This window comes from Macrobrachium nipponense, chromosome 5 (genome assembly GCF_015104395.2).
Source record: "Macrobrachium nipponense isolate FS-2020 chromosome 5, ASM1510439v2, whole genome shotgun sequence".
Classification (NCBI taxonomy): domain Eukaryota; kingdom Metazoa; phylum Arthropoda; class Malacostraca; order Decapoda; family Palaemonidae; genus Macrobrachium; species Macrobrachium nipponense.
The window spans coordinates 40,890,797-40,907,585 of NC_061107.1; positions in this window are offsets into that span (position 1 = coordinate 40,890,797).

A 16,789-nucleotide genomic window follows, 5' to 3' on the forward strand; every position below is an offset into this window, starting at 1 on the left:
GTAACCTCTGTGTGGATCCACGTAGGTCCCCAGATTACATCTAGGCAATTAAACTTGTACACAACGCATGAGGTCATCAAAGGGTCAAGTTATCCTTGAATTTAAACAAACTACCTAAACTGAGTGGGTTTGTTGGGATGATATTAAATCTAATAGCTGGTATATAATCAAAATATCAGTTTTCTTAGTGCATCGTAGAAATTTTTGTCATGGATTAAAGGTAAATTTGCATAAAATGGAAGCTTAGGCACAGTAGGTAAGGAGACTTTTGTGGGGATAAAAACGTTATTAAGAAGTTTTGCGAACATACCTGTGAAAAAAGTATAGTGGGAAAATAATTGTTGGTAAAAATATTGACGTAAAAAGTTGATTTCTTCGTGAAAAAATTCCCAACTAGATGTCAATGAGAAAGCACGATGAAGTAATGTGGATAAAGAATTTAATTTAAAACCATAAAAACAGTGACTATAAAAATTTGAACCTAATCCTGTAAAAGTTGCCTTCCTGTAAACTGAAGTATTAAAATGATCATATTGTCGTAGACTTAAAACATCTAAGAATGGTAGTTTTATTATCACTTTCGCACTCCATAGTAAATTATATTTGGGTGTCCGTATTAATGTTAAATGAAGAAACCTTTCAGCGTTGTACTTGGATTTAAAAAGCGCGAAGGTATCGTCAACGTACCTTTTGTAGAATAGCGGATGGTAACTCAAAGGACAGGTGTCTAAAAAATGCTCCTCCAGGGAGCACATAAAAATGCCTGCAAATATGGGCCCCTAATGGAGAACCCATAGCCATACCATCGATTTGAGTGTAACAATTATTATTAAAAATGAAGGCAGTGTCCTGCACTGCCAGTTGCAATAGTTTCTTAAAATCAGATTTATTAAAATTATAAAAAAGGGGAGTCAGTTTCAGGAAAGAGTTTTATTAATAATAATTTTCAATAGTCTCATTCACAGGTACATTGGTAAACAGAGACTCAACGTCATAACTGACCATAAAGAGGTCTGAGTCCTGGCTAAGTATGGCTTCTTTAAAGTTGAAGGAATTTTTGATGTTATATTCATTTTCTGTCAATGGGGAAAGCAAGGGAACAAGGAACTTAGCTAAACAACCTGTAATTCGGGGTATCATATGATGCTAGTATAGGTCTGATTGAAGGCCTTCTTTGTGTGTTTTAGGAAGTCCATACATAATGCCATAGGTAGAACCGGTACTATAGAGAGAATGGTACTTTTCTTTAGATAAAATATTTTTATCTTTTAAGACACTTTTAAAAATCTATTGATCCGATCTTCAATTCTAAAAATGGTTGCAAAATCTGGCTTACCTAGGAGTTTTGAATTTCGTGTTGTCATTTAGAATGCTTTCAACCTTATTAATATAATCAGATTTATTCATAACACAACACCCTTGCCTTTATCTGGGCGAGTGATAACTATGGTGTCATTCTTGCTAGTTTCTTAAGTATGTACAAGTCTTTCTGGAGAAAAAGGAGTCCAATGGGTTGTAAGTTTGTTAAAGGTATTTTGTGCTAGAACCTGTAATTTTGTACGTAATCCTGAAATGTCGAAATTAATGTTCAGATTGATCAACCTGGAAAAAAGCGTTTCTAGTGAGCTATAAAACTGGTTGTAACTGGGTTTGTAACAGGGCAAACCGAAATCCAAACCGAAAGACAATAGGAATTCTTCCCTCTTTGTTAAATTATAACTAGAGAAGTTGAACACAGTTTTTCTTGTTAGAGTTGAAAATAGGGATATTTGATACCAAGTTTAGGACAGTTTCCTCTCCGTGAACCAACCGGACATTTGAAACAAAACTTTCAATATTTTTATTGAGCAAATATTTAAAAATAAAACAATCGACAAATGACAAATTATGAATAACAGTCTTCTGTAATGTCTCAGCTTGAGTTGTCAGCTTATTAATGCCTCTATTCTTAAGATTAATTTCCATTTGTAATAGTTTTTTAGTTGCTTCTTCATAAAAGTGTGTTTGATACAGTGATGACTTATACAATTTAAATTTTACAAAATTAGGTACAATCTGGTTGAGGCTACAATACTGTAAGAATTCAAGATCACATTCAGCCTTCCTCAGCTTCTTAAGGGTCTTTTCCAAAGATCGGCAGGAATTCTTGAAGGAAACTCCATATTTGCTGTAAATGAAGGCGTGGATATTTTGATATCCTCGTAGGCGAATCCTTGTAATAAAAAGAAGAACAAACAAAAATCGGGAATACATCGTCGATAGGTCTGGACAGCATCCGGAGAGCGTTTCCAACATATGGCGTTCCGAGGTATGGCGGTTACTAGTAACTCATATTTGATTATATACCAGCTATTAGATTTAATATCATCCCAACAAACCCACTCAGTTTAGGTAGTTTGTTTAAATTCAAGGATAAACTTGACCCTTTGATGACCTCATGCGTTGTGTACAAGTTTAATTGCCCTAGATGTAATCTGGGGACCTACGTGGGATCCACACAGAGGTTACTGAGGGTCAGAATTGATTGCCATAAGGGCGTTAGCTATAGAACTGGTAACAAACTTGCTAATCCTGAATTTTCTAATATCAGACAACACGCTAATAAATGCAAGCTGAATATACAATACAAAGATTTTGAAATATTGGGACGGGCACCGAATGGCAAACTACTGACAATTCTGGAGTCCTTGTTTATTAAACAGCTTGTTCCTCAATTGAACACGCAGTCTTCCTCGACAACTCTTTACCTAACGTGAGCTGTTACTGGTCATTTCTGGTTTGTTCCTTCTGACTTCTGTCCTCCCTTTCTCTCTTGATGGTTGGTTCTGCTGACTAGTTTTATATTTGTTTTTATTTTTTTTTTTTTTATCTTGTCTTTTATAATGTATTATGTCTTTTATGGTGTTTTAATTTAACGCTTTTAATATTAATTTTATTGTTTTATGTCTTTACAGCTTGAAAAAATTAAACCTTTGTGTTTTGAAACGTTGTAATAAAAGTATTTTAAGGACCACCTGAGATATACTTCCTCCTACAAGTCTTCTATTTTTCGAGTTACTAGTAACCGCCATACCTCGGAACGCATATATATATATATATTATATATATATATATATATATATATAAAATATATATATAATATATATATATATATATATATATATATATATATAAGCATTAACTCTTTGACGATGTCTGAGTAAAGACGAAAGCGCTTGGATTTCTGACTATTATTTTCCTGTGGTATTCGCTTATTATGAAGACACGTGCATCTACAGTGATTTTTTAAGAATATATATATATATATATATATATTATATATAGATATATATATATATATATATATATATATATATATATATATATATATATATATACATATATAATATATATATATATATAGAATATATATATATATATATATATATATGTGTGTGTGTGTGTGTGTGTGGATATGTGCGTGAGTGTGGGAGTATCTATCAATCCTTTACCTATATTTTGGTGTACTAACCGAGATTTTGTTAATTCTAATTTTTAAAATTTCAGTTCATCTCAAAATAAAATGGACATTTCATTTACAGAATCAGCTTTAAATAACTTTCCCGTCCCTTGAAAGATTTATTCAATATAATCTACGTAGAGTAAAAATTATTGTCAATTAAAATTGCGTAAACCTGGTATGTTATGTAAATACCATCAGGGAATTATGTACCTTTCCCTTAAGTGAGCATCAGCTCCAGGTGGCCAAGGTGTTTGTGCTAGATTAATATATTCCGTTCCAGGAAAACACCTGAAATTATTGGCGGGAGGATCGTGGATAGGGTTAAACTATTTTAAAATTACTGGTGATGTATATCAAGCCATGCGATGCAAACCCTGCCATTCGGAGTTAAACTACAGATGTTCACATTGTCTAACTTCTCCCACTTCCTTTACCATACGTAACCTACGATGAATCATTGCAAGTCTTAATTTTGGTCGATTCCAGAGACTCACTTATTGAGTGTACTTCTGACTGGAAAAAAATTAATATTAAATTTTTTATTGTCTTTGTGACGCCTAGTTGATTCTACAATTGCCTGCCATCAACTAGAGTTTAGAAATAAAATGTGAGGTCTACATACCTAGACCTGGTACCCGGGAGATATCTCAAGTTCTGAATCCCTCTTTGTACTTGGATATGTCGATTTCGGGAACCATAATTTCTCTTGGGTGGAGGAATCACTTGGACTTTGTCACTGATACATCAGCCTTTGAGTTTTCAAAACCTGTAGAAGGATCAAAGATAAGACGAAACCTGTTATTGAAATTCACAGTGAGTTTAAAAAAATGTTCCTTCGTCATATTTGAGTTTCTTCATTTATAGGTAATTAGTAGAGTTCATTAGCAAGGCCAGGAAGAATAATTAATTTCTCTTTTGCGGCTGGAATACAATATTTCATTAGTCTTCAAAAATCTTCGTATTTATATTGAATTAATAAAAAAAATCCATACGAATGCCAAACCACTGTAATCAATAAAAATTCTTTTCAACTAACTAAATTGCTAGATGTTTCGTACAGAAGTTGTAAAAGATGAAACTTTTTACTCTGTCAGAGCCTTTTATCCTGACTACAGTATACCAAAGAAAGCTCATAATTCATATTAATGGTGACATATTATCATAATACAGATTCTTATCTAATACTAAAGAATTCAGTCATTTTAATGCTATATAGGCCTGAATACCGATCGGTACATCATGTCTAGGGTTAAAATCAAACTATCAAAATTTGAAGAATTGGCTATACATTCATCTTATCTTTAGTCAACTGCCAGGCGTTATATCTCTAACGCCAATGAGAACTACTTCTAAACACTATTATCTTACATGAATTTTTTCTTTGTATAAGCAGAAAACAGATTATTCCCACCGTGATTAATAGAGCTTGTCATCATGGCTTTGATATAATCATCATTTTTAGTCATACATTTTGAAGCTAATGGCAATAATTCAACGTATTTTTCGACCCCCCAAAATAATCTAATTCATATCTCCTATAAAAATTATAGCTTCTTCATTAGAGATCCGAGTTACAAGATGGGAATTTTAGATGGAAAATGAAAGAATAAGGTTATGTTGGTGCTGAGTTGAATTTCATTCTAGAGATTCATTAAACCCTGGATCCTACAACAAAGAACATTTTATTAACATTTTCGTTTTCCTAGCTGATGACTTATGTTTCTGAAACGGGTCATATTTTATCTCTTCCAGTCGCTCAAGTAGTTAAGCATGTCTCATAACAGTCGTTAGGTTAGGATAGTAGTAGCTAGGAAACGAAATTTTTAGCAAAATGTTTTTCGTTGTAGGCCACTAGATCTAATGAATCTCTAGAAAGAAATTCAACTCGATACCAACATAATCTTATTCTTTCCTTTTCCATATAAAATTAAAATGGTTTTGACTTATTCATGTTACTGTGAGCGAAGAAGAGGAGCAAAGAATTTCTTCGTCTGGAAAGTCGTCTGAGTGTAGGGTTACTTTGTCCTTGTAAAATTTCGGGGAGACTTGTGAAATCTTTTAATGGGTCGTTGGCAAGGCACATAACAACCTTGAATCTGTGTTCGTTACCAGCCTTACTGGTTGTTTGGCCGTTTCAATGTGTATTTTACATTTACGTAAGTAATCATTAATCACTGGTGAAAGCAAGTTTTTTTTTTTTTTTTTTTTTTTTTTTTTTTTGCCGGTGGGGGTGTATCTAGTCTTCCTTTTTGCTTAACTTGAGTCAGTCCACACTACGGAGGTGCTGCTTGGATATTGTTAGTCATTAATGTGAAATTCGACATTTTATTCTCTTCTCCAGTAGCTCTACACATTTAAAATACAAATATATTTGTTTGGTGGTCTTCTCGGGGTGTGAACTATTGCTATAGATCTTTGAATGGTTGTATGTAAAATGTAAAAAATGCATTACCTATTAGGCCATGTTTTTGATAGCTGTTTATATGTTTAAGGAATTCTATTTTCACTTATGATTAGATATTCTAGTAATATCGCATAATCATAAACTGGCAACTTTGAGGTTTGTAGCTAAGGTCTAATGGGAAATGTGAAGGCCACAGTTTTCTTCGACTTCAGAACAATGCTCCGTAAGTCCTACATAATTGTGGCATCCTCTTTCGTTTAGCAACGTGAGGTAGTAATCTAATAAATTCTTACATTAAGTGTGGCCTTACGAGATCAAAGATAAAGTTAAGCACAGATTTAGATTTTTGTATAGTTAGTTATCGTGTGACGTAGACTTCATGGAGTTACGCTCCCTTATGAGTAATTGTTGTTTTATATTAGAATTACAGGAAACTTTCTGCGTAAAGATTTATTTGGCTTTGGTTATTCGTTTATCCAATTTAGATGTTGATTTAAAAATCAAAACACCTCTGCCGAATGAAATTGTAATTTAACATACTATAATTTCCTTTTTTCCAGAATACGAATTTCTCTTTCTCCTCTTCATCAGTGAGTCTTTTTCCTCTACTAACATGTAAACAAATAATCTTAATAACATATAACCGGAAAGCTCCCGGATATTCTCACGCCGTTTCACACTGTTACAAAAAACGTTTGATAACTATAAATTTGTAAATGTAGATAATACTATAATCAAGGAAAAAAAATCCAATACTCCACTATACCATAATTCCACTCTTCTCTAATTACCAATTTGCTTGCCTTGAAAAAATAGTAGTTTTGTTTTTGTTTGTTTTGGAGACATTAAATCGAGAAAGCAAAGTTTTAAGGGTACCTGTTCCTTTTACCTATTGTTAGTGTGGGGGGCGGGATGTTGCTCGCAAGTCTCTTTTTTACCAATATTATTGACGTTCATTAGCCTTGCAAGGCATGAAATCTCCTTTTTAAACCAACTAAGAGAAGATATTGTAAACAAAATGTTTGTAGAGTTTGATGTGATTTAACGTTTCATCTCACAAAATAAGCATTGGCTATCATGTCATAAACAGTGATTCGAGTTGATAATTGCATATCTTCTGCGTCAGTTGGAGTATGGATGGTAGCTGCATTAAAATTTCATCCCGCATCCCCCTTTCCTGAACCACCCACCTCTCTCTCTCTCTCTCTCTCTCTCTCTCTCTCTCTCTCTCTCTCTTTTGAAAAGAAATCATCCCCACTTGCCGGTGTCTGAACTTCAAAACGTAAAATTTTTCTCGTAAGATGCGAATTTGACAAAATTCTCTCCGGAGGATGAACAGAAATTAGTTCAAAATGAAAACACGTTAGAATGATCTTCTGATTTAATATGCATACTGCTCTTTTTTCTTGTTTAATATTTTTATCCTTTTTTAATATCATTTGGATCTCAGCAATTAATTTTTCCGCTTTTACCTCATTTCACTTATTTTTGTTTCTGTAAAAAATGAAGGGCTTATTCGTTAATAAAATTCAGTTATATGTAAACTGTCATTTGACAACAACAAGAAAATAGTCCGAGAATTACATTAATTTTCCCTTCATTGCTTTAAAAAACGCAGAACAGTGTTTATACACGGTCACAAAGAATATAACGATATTTGAATGAAATTCCTTCTATGAAACTATTTCCTCCGGTCTATTGGCATTCGGTGCCCAAGAATCTTAATTTTTTTTTATGTATGGTGTAAAATAAGTTAGAAATAGATTACGTATAACTATAAAATGACAACAGAATTTATGATTTTCTTAAATATATTTATACCAAAAAAATTTTTCCCTCTTTCTTAATATTGCCTGTGCTTTTTGTCCTTCAATAAAAATCATTGTCGTCTTCTTTTAAAAAATGTAATCTTAAGTAACTACAATGAAACAAGAAAATATTGTAGTTCCCATCCTTTCCGCTGTGCAGTGCCCTTAACAGTGGGTTTTCCTGTAACCAAGTTTAAAGGAACATTCTCAAAAAAGGCATATTTGTAGGGGAATGAAATGCCCTTCTTGGTGAATAATTACTTTCAAAGACATTTTTCTTAATATTCCGCAACCTTTAAACTCGTTGAAGATATTTCAAGCTTAAGTTAACTGAAAGCCTTATTGTTATAAAGCTATAAAAATGCACTTTATGTAACTATTAATAAGCTGTTGATGGATCAGATATTGACGTCGAAGTAGAGGAATCAAAGTTTAAAGGTTGAAATGTAAGAGAGGAGAGCCTTTTTGTAGTGTGTGGGTGCTTGATGGCAAAGAGTCGGAGACAGTAGTGTGTGCCTCCACTACTGGATAAGTCAAGAAATGTAGAAACTCTTGTGCCCTTGATAAAGCGTTTCATCAAGGTTCGAAGGTAATTTACAATTATGAATGGAAGGTTATAAACATGAATCAGGGATAGTAAGGCCATTATGAATTTCAGAAAAAAAATTATCCGGCAACACAGAAAGGAGAGTCGTTGTCCGCAAATATCACTGGTTTATAATTTTTTTTTTTTTTTTTTTTTTTTTTTTTGCTCTGAGGCAAGGATGTGAATAGGTGTTTTTTTTATTAATTTTTATGTAGTGACTTCAAACTTCTGTACAGTTTTGCTCTATCACCTCTACTTTCTTTTCTTTCACATGTACCCTTTTAATTATACTGCATATAAATTCACAATATAATTAGTTTGTTATCTAAAGCAAGTATGTGATTAGGTGTTTTTTTACTAATTTTGATGTGGTCGATTCAAATTTCTGAACAGCTTTGTTCTATCACCTATAGCTTTTTGCTTTCATACATCCCCTTTAGATTATACCGCATATAAATTCAAAGTATAATGTGTTTATTACATCTGTTACACAAGAATGTTACAGAAAAACAACAACATAGATATAGAACATTGATAGAACTAAATTTGTTTGGATAATACAATACACAAATCATAGTCCAGCAGACAGTTACAAGTGAGCTTTTTTGGATGATCTTGTGTACTTTTCCGCCGGGTTGTTATGCAAAAGCATCCAGCAGAAATCCCTCATAATGCTAAATTCCACTTGACTTAGTAGTTGCTATCCATCTTAGTAATATCTTGGTGGAACCTTTCTCCATACTCATCACTCACTGCCCCGAGGTTCGGATGGAAGATGTTGAGGTGGGAGTGGAGAAAGTGAATTTTGAATGACATTCGGCATCCCATATCCTTATAAGACTGTAACAACTTTTCGATACACTCTTGGTAATCTGGTACCCTTGTGTTACAAAGGAAGCCCTTGCAGACTGACTTGTGCTTCCCATGCTCTCAGTTCCTTTAAGGGAAGAAGCTCCTCAAAGTCCATATCCTTCAGCACCTCTCGGATCTGAGGTCCGACGCAGATGCCCTCCTTGAGATTAGCAGAACTCAGGGCTGTCAACAGGGTACACAAGTGTTGGAAGGCAGCGCCATTTGTGTCCATGTCCTTCCCGAAATTCTTCGGTAAACCAAGCTGATATGAAGAGGAGGAAGAAGCACCTTGTTCCTGTCCACCAGAGGATTTACTTTGATACTGTGATCACCAGGCACGAAATTGCTCCTAGAATCCCAGTCCTTCTGCTTGTAGTGCTTGGATACAGCCCGACTATCCCAGAGACAGAGAAAGCAACAGTACTTTATATGTATCCAACATATAAAACGGTTGTGCAATATAAATGTCGAGCAGCACTAAATGTCTGCTCTCACCGCCAGTAGGCAGTGTAACCCAGCCGCATTGCATATCAGGTTTGCAAGATGCTTTCAGTAAAAATAGAGTATGTAAATTTTCTAAAAAGACCACAATTCCTAAAATTTCTCATTAAAAAATACAGGTAATGTCCTATATAGGACACATCTGGTAGTCATGAATACATTGACACATTTATGTACATTTATATCTCAAAAACTAGAGGGGATGAGTGAAAACTGGTTTCAAATCTGAATCAGCACCCCAAAATTAGGCTATAACAACTATTTTTATGCTTGCCTCAATTTCTCTGTAAACAAGTGATATTCGGACGTTCGAGTACACCTGATGGCGGATCGCTTATCACTTGTAAATTCCCCTTCAGTGCTTATTCTGTGGTTTAATGAATTTTATGTCAAACAACATTTGTAGCTTAATGTTTGAAATGTATATATGTATATATATATGTATATATATATATATATATATATATATATATATATATATATATATATATATATATATATCTGTGTGTGTGTGTTTGTGTGTCTGTGTGTGTGCAGATTCGCCATAAAGAGTAAAAAAAGATAAACTAAGTACCCAGTACTTTTGTGTAATTACCTACCACACATTTTCGAGGTACAACGAACAAAGTAGGGGAATTTTTGTACTTCAGAAAACTTTACATAAGAAAAAGAAAAAAATCACTTAAAAGCAAAACAGCAATTATAATAAGTAACAGCAAGACAATCTTACAAGTCCATTCTTACCACATACAAGCTGTCTCTAGCACCCCAAACCTAACAACAAGGTTGGTAATTAAAGATAGAATGAACTAACTGATTCTTGCAATTACAGTAAAAGCATAGACATCTGCAACTTTGTTTAAAAGCGAAAATTGAGACAAAGGCGTAAAGTATACATGCAAACAAGAAATGCGACTTTCTATTGTTTTAAAAATTCATTTAACTAAACACACGACTAAGGTCTGACAGTTATTCACGAAATATTTTTGCACAATTGCTTAACAATTTCTTTAATAATAATACCATCTGACTAAAAAGGCCAGAACAATTATTCACTATGCCCACATTATTCAATTTCAAAAGAGTGGACTTCAGAATATCATTTATATAATCTTTATAAGCACTTACCGATCTGCAAAACCCTCTTTAAATCCTTCAAGAATTAGGTTCTATGTGCAAACCCTCTTTGAAACCTTTAAGAATGAGGTTTACAGGGACATTCCCTCTTTAAAGCCTTTAAGGATTAGGTTTCCAGGCACAAACCCCTTTTAAGTCTTTGTAAAGTAAAACTGTTGGCCAGACTCTCTCTGTCCGTCCACACTTTTTCTTTCCGCACTATTTCTGTCCGTCATTAGATCATAAAAACTACTGAGGCTAAAGGGCTGTATATTAGTATGTTGAACACCCACCCTCCAATCATCAACATACCAAATTTCAGTCCTCTAGTCTGAGTATTTTCTACTTTATTTAAAGTTAAATTTAGCTATAATCTTGCGTCTGGCAACGATATAGGTCAAGTCACCACCGGGCAGTGGTTAAAGTTTCTTGTGCGGCGGCTAATAAAGCATTATTCCGAGACAACCGAAAGACATATCTATTTTCGGTGGCATTGATTATACGCTGTACAGAAAACTTGACTGTGGCGAAGAAATGCCCTCTCATTTTTACTTGTTTCCCTTGACCTTAGCAGACGCTTTTACCATGCACAGCTTGTTGGGCTTAATTATGGAAAAAGTCGTAGGAATAGTAATGTTGTCTGAGGACAGTCCACAAACAGCAACTTAGAGAGAACAATAGCAAGAAGAAGAACATAACACAATGCCATGAAGTAAAGGAAGGGCAGGGAAAATTTTTAAGACCTGAAGATATTCTAAGGTGTAATCAGTTACAAACATGTTCTCATACTAAGCTTTCTTCTTTTCAGACTCAAGAAAGATTTTGTCATAAGACCACGTGGCAGACTTTGGTGCTTTAAATATAATGTTTTTCGTTGTAATCTAGAAAAAATTTAGCGCTTTGAAGTCCTGGTATCTCTCGGCAAGTATTATTCTTTATTCTTTTAATTCTCGATAATTTCTATAATTTCTCCATGTGTATGCAATTATGAAAGTCACATTTTCAACCGGGATTCTAAAAGGAGAAAGGGAGTAAGAAAAACATTTGCTAATTAATTTCATGTCTAACATTTGCTAATTAATTTCATGTCTAACAAATCACTTTTTATGACATGCTAGTCAGTACTTGCAAATATCTTATAGATTTTTATGTCACTTTTACATAGATGTCTCTCAGATAAAAATACAGTGAAAAGGCATTTGTTAGAGGGCTATGGAATTTCCCTAAAGAAAAGCTTAATAGCAATAAATATGGTGCAATATATATATATATATATATATATATATATATATATATATATATATATATATATATAATATATATATATATATATATATATATATATATATATATATATATATATATATATATATATATATATAATAATATATATATATAGATCAGTATATCAAGTATAAAAGGCCCATTAAAACACTGGTTTAAAACTAAGGATTATATTTCGGTGGACTAACTCCCACCCTTATCAAGTAGTGAAGGACAGAAGAAGTTACATTGACAAAACGTGTAGTGGGAGATATGCCCTTAGGTGATGCTAGGGTCACCGCTAAGCCGACGTTGGTTCTGTAACTTGTCTTAATCCGCTAATCGTTGTCTTAAGGAAGATATTGTGTGTATGGTCAGAGTCGCAGGCACCATTGGAAAGGTTGATCCTATTATCTTGTTGTTTTATGAGTGAAGATTCCACCATATGACATTTTGTATAAAAATCGGGATGAGTTCCAATCCATGGTATAGTTCGTGTTATTTATATGATGAAAAATTGCCGAACTAGGTTGCCCATATCTAACTGAGCGCTTATGTTGAATTAATCTTTCCAAGATAGATTTTCCTGGGATCGATAGTGTGACTTATCACAATCTCTACAGGGAATTTCATATGTTCTACTGAATGTTATTTAAGGATTTCCCCAACGTATTCAGATAATGTTTGTGTGATATCTTATAAATAATCCATGTGAGGGATTATGATTTTGTTTGTGAATTTTTCCTTTTCTTTATTTTCTGTGGGTTTGTAAAAAAAAATCCTCGTTGCTTTTTCTATTATGAGCTTGGGATATTTTAACAAGATAAATTTATTTTTGATTGTTACAAGTTCTTTGATAAGAAAATCTGGGGAGCAAATACTCAGAGCTCTAAGAAATAGGTACTTAAATGCCGAGTTTAACTGAAATATCACGATAGCTGTAAAAATGTATGTATGAAAGTGAGACTGTAGCTTTCCTAAAGATAGTGAATATGTAGCATTTATAATTCTGATGATTAAGAGCGCTAATAAGACCTTTAATAACAACTGCTAACTCACTGCAATCAACCAACTACTCTGTATATAATTCACTGCTTAATTCAACAAGCATAATTAGTTTAGGGTATCGATCCCGGGAACTGTTGCCGATAGAGTTAATGTCCAACTCATTAGACCACGAGTATTAAGGGTATGCATACAGGAACACAACTAACTACTCCTCATAGAATTTGTGTCGTGAGAGAAAGCAAGATACAGACTATATCAATCATTCTTAAAAAAAAATTAAAAAAGATTAATAAACTGGAGATATATTACTAAGACAATAGGAATGTATGAATACTACACAGTTGCATACATGGCATCAAAACTTCTACATAAACGCAAGACATATTTTATAAAAAATATTACCAGGTAATAAATTACCTAACTGTTCTATTCCCATGAGATAATATACTTGGCGACAGAAAGCATTTATGGTTTTTGTTTTACTCTTCAGTAATTATCTTAAGGTTTTTAGATGAATGTAGGCTTTTATATATAATTCGTTTAGAGTTTCTTTGTTTCTTTGAATAAATCCCTAGCAGAGAATTAAACTCCAAATACCAGCATTATATACCATGTATACACACACACACACTAACACACACACACACACACACATATATATATAAATATATATATATATATATATATATATATATATATATATATATATATACATATATATATATATATATATCATATAGTATATATATATATATATATATATATATAAAATATATATATATTCGAGAGCCTTTTCGCGTTGCTTTAAATGGAGTAACTTTCACTTGGAAGTTAGGATTTTAAGAGACGTATTTTAGTTGAGGTGAATATAGAATTTAAGCCAAATGCCAAGCACTGATATCTATGAGGTCACTCAGCGCTGAAATGGAAATTGACAGTAAAAAGGTTTGAAAGGTGTAACAGGAGGAAAACCTCAAAGCAGTTGCACCATGAATCAATTGTCAGGAGGGGGTGGAAACTAAGATGAAGAAAGAGAATATGAAAGGCGGTAGACTAAAAGGAACGAAAGTGGTTGCAGCTAGGGGCCGAAGGCACGCTGCAAAGAACCTTAAGTAATGCCTACAGTGTACCGCATGAGGTCCACTGACGGCACTAATCTCCTACGGGGAGACGTAGTTTAAGAATAACTGTATTGTCTAAAAATTCTTTAATGATTTTACTAAACAAGTTCAAGAGATAACAGTTAGATGTATTTCAAGAATAACTGTTATCCCTTGAACTTGTTCAGTAAATTCATTTAAGAATGTTTAGACAATATTTTTTAAGCCAAAAACTGCAGTTTGTACCGTACCCAAAAAGATAATGTATGCTTCTCTACCCTTCACAAATAATTGTGTCTTAATCAAACCTAAATTATTGTCACTCTTGGGCTCTCGGTATCTATATGTTGATTTCAGATTTACTTTAACTCTCTTACCACTCGGAGCCTGTTGCGCTTTAAAGACGCCTTTACGGAGTGGATGCGTGCCGATGCGTGCTTGTACAGCTTACAAGTTTATATTTATAATTGCCCTAAATGTAATTTTGGGATTTGGCGGATTGAACCAAGCGCATCGGCTCCCATAGGGGTGTCAGCCATCGTACTGTTTTAGCCATAAGTAAAAAAAAACAAATAATAATGCCATTAGATTCCATGCTATATCCCACCACCACCACATAAAATACAATGGTTTTCAAATAATATATATATATATATATATATATATATATATATATATATATATATATATATATTTATATATATATATATATATATATATATATATATATACTTTTAGGTCATAGTTTTTTCTCTAATACAATTTTCGTTAAAAGCAATTACTTTAGTGGCATCAATAAGTTTCTTGCAGGTATCTTCATACCGACGAAGTTTTTTCCGATTCCCGTTCGTCAATTTCTGGTGAAAAATACGCAGACTCCCTTCTTCCATTTTATTGAATTTTGTCGCGACAGCTGTTTCGCCTTATGGCATTATCAAGCGACTACTGACTTACAATCTGGCCTTTCGGCCTATTTATTTCATCGTGTGGGAAGTATGACCTTGAGGTATGGGTACTGGTTAGTCTCTAGGGATTAACAGCTTAATTAAGGGCGTTGTTTTGGATACAAAGAACATAAGAACTTACATTCATTCTTAAGCCTAAAATAAAGCTTTATTTTACCTTTTTTTTAAAATATTCAATGAACTTGCATAATTTTTAAATTAATTCTAACTTGCATTACTTTTACATTAAACCTTTTTTTTTCACTTATATTTACTAATTAACATACTGAAGTGAACTTGCAATCACTTTGGAAATTTGTTATAACTTTAATTGCTTTTACCTTATTTTCCTGGTTTGAATTAATATTTTTTTTTAAATGTTTACCTTACAAAAAATTTTATTGTTTGCCAAAACAAGAATTATTGAGTTGTGTTTTTATAAAAATTTGTGTTGGTCAGTCATCTTCGTTGTATAATCTTTTAATTGTTTTGTGTCTGTTTCTGATCTGTTGAGGCTAATCTTTTGTAGATCCTCAAACTTCCTTTCTGTGATGTGTTTCTTATCTTTTTTTTCTTTACATTTTAGGTGACACAGAACAAAAATCCATCTTAGGAATAGGCTAGGAGAACATCCATACAAGACTCGCTCATTGTCAAAATAGCCTTTCATTATCATAGAACTAATAAGGATTTCATCTATGGAACACGAAACTCCAAAACCATGCACTTATTTGTGCGATAATTATGATGTTGAGAAAACGTGATTTTAGCAAACCGAGATTGCTTGGCTATCAGAGTCCATTTCTATCCCATATTTCCCGGGATGCGAAACAACACTGCGATCAGTTCTAATTGTGAATCACTTTTACGATGAGGTACAGAAGTTTACATTTATTGAATGCCATAATGAAACAGCCATGATTGCAAACATTTATTAGAGTCAGTTTGAGTGTTATAACTGCTTTTCATATCACCTCCGCTTTCTGAGGTAATTAATTCTACTCATACGTTATGTTGTTTGACACTGAATTATTGAACTTCGTCCAATTCTGTTGATGAATATTGTTATTTTCATTTGAAATGAACTGTTTGCAATCTGAGCTCTTTCTTTAATTGTATTATGCAGCATATGATGACAAATTATTGTTTTATTTTAACTTGTTTATTTATATGGACTTCCTAAATTCCCATATATTTATATACGAATGTAAATGTACACATGCATGTATGACTGGAAAAACCAGATCTCCATTTTTAGATTGTCTTTAGAACTAACGAATAACATTTCATTCAAACTTGATAAAAATATTTTTGCTTTGGTAAAGGAAATTCAAGTTTAGTCCAAGGAATGGAAATCCTAATAATAGAAACCGATTAAATAAATTCAAAAGCATGCTTATAGGGCTCGATTCGGCGTTGTTTACCCGTTGGCCCATTCAGCGAGGAAGGAGCACCAGTAGAGTCAGAAAACTTATATGGTAATATAAATGATAAATCTGTACTTCTAGGCCATTGAGAACAACAGGACTATAGTTAGCCAAATTACTATGCAATCATCTTTATGTAATTTAGATTAAACTTTGTTAAATAACTCATAAACTCATAAAAAACTCAGTCTGTTGGGATAAATAGTTTATCGCAAAGTTTTAAATACGATATTTAGAAATTGTCTTGATCATATAATTTTTCAAGTGCATTAAGTAGG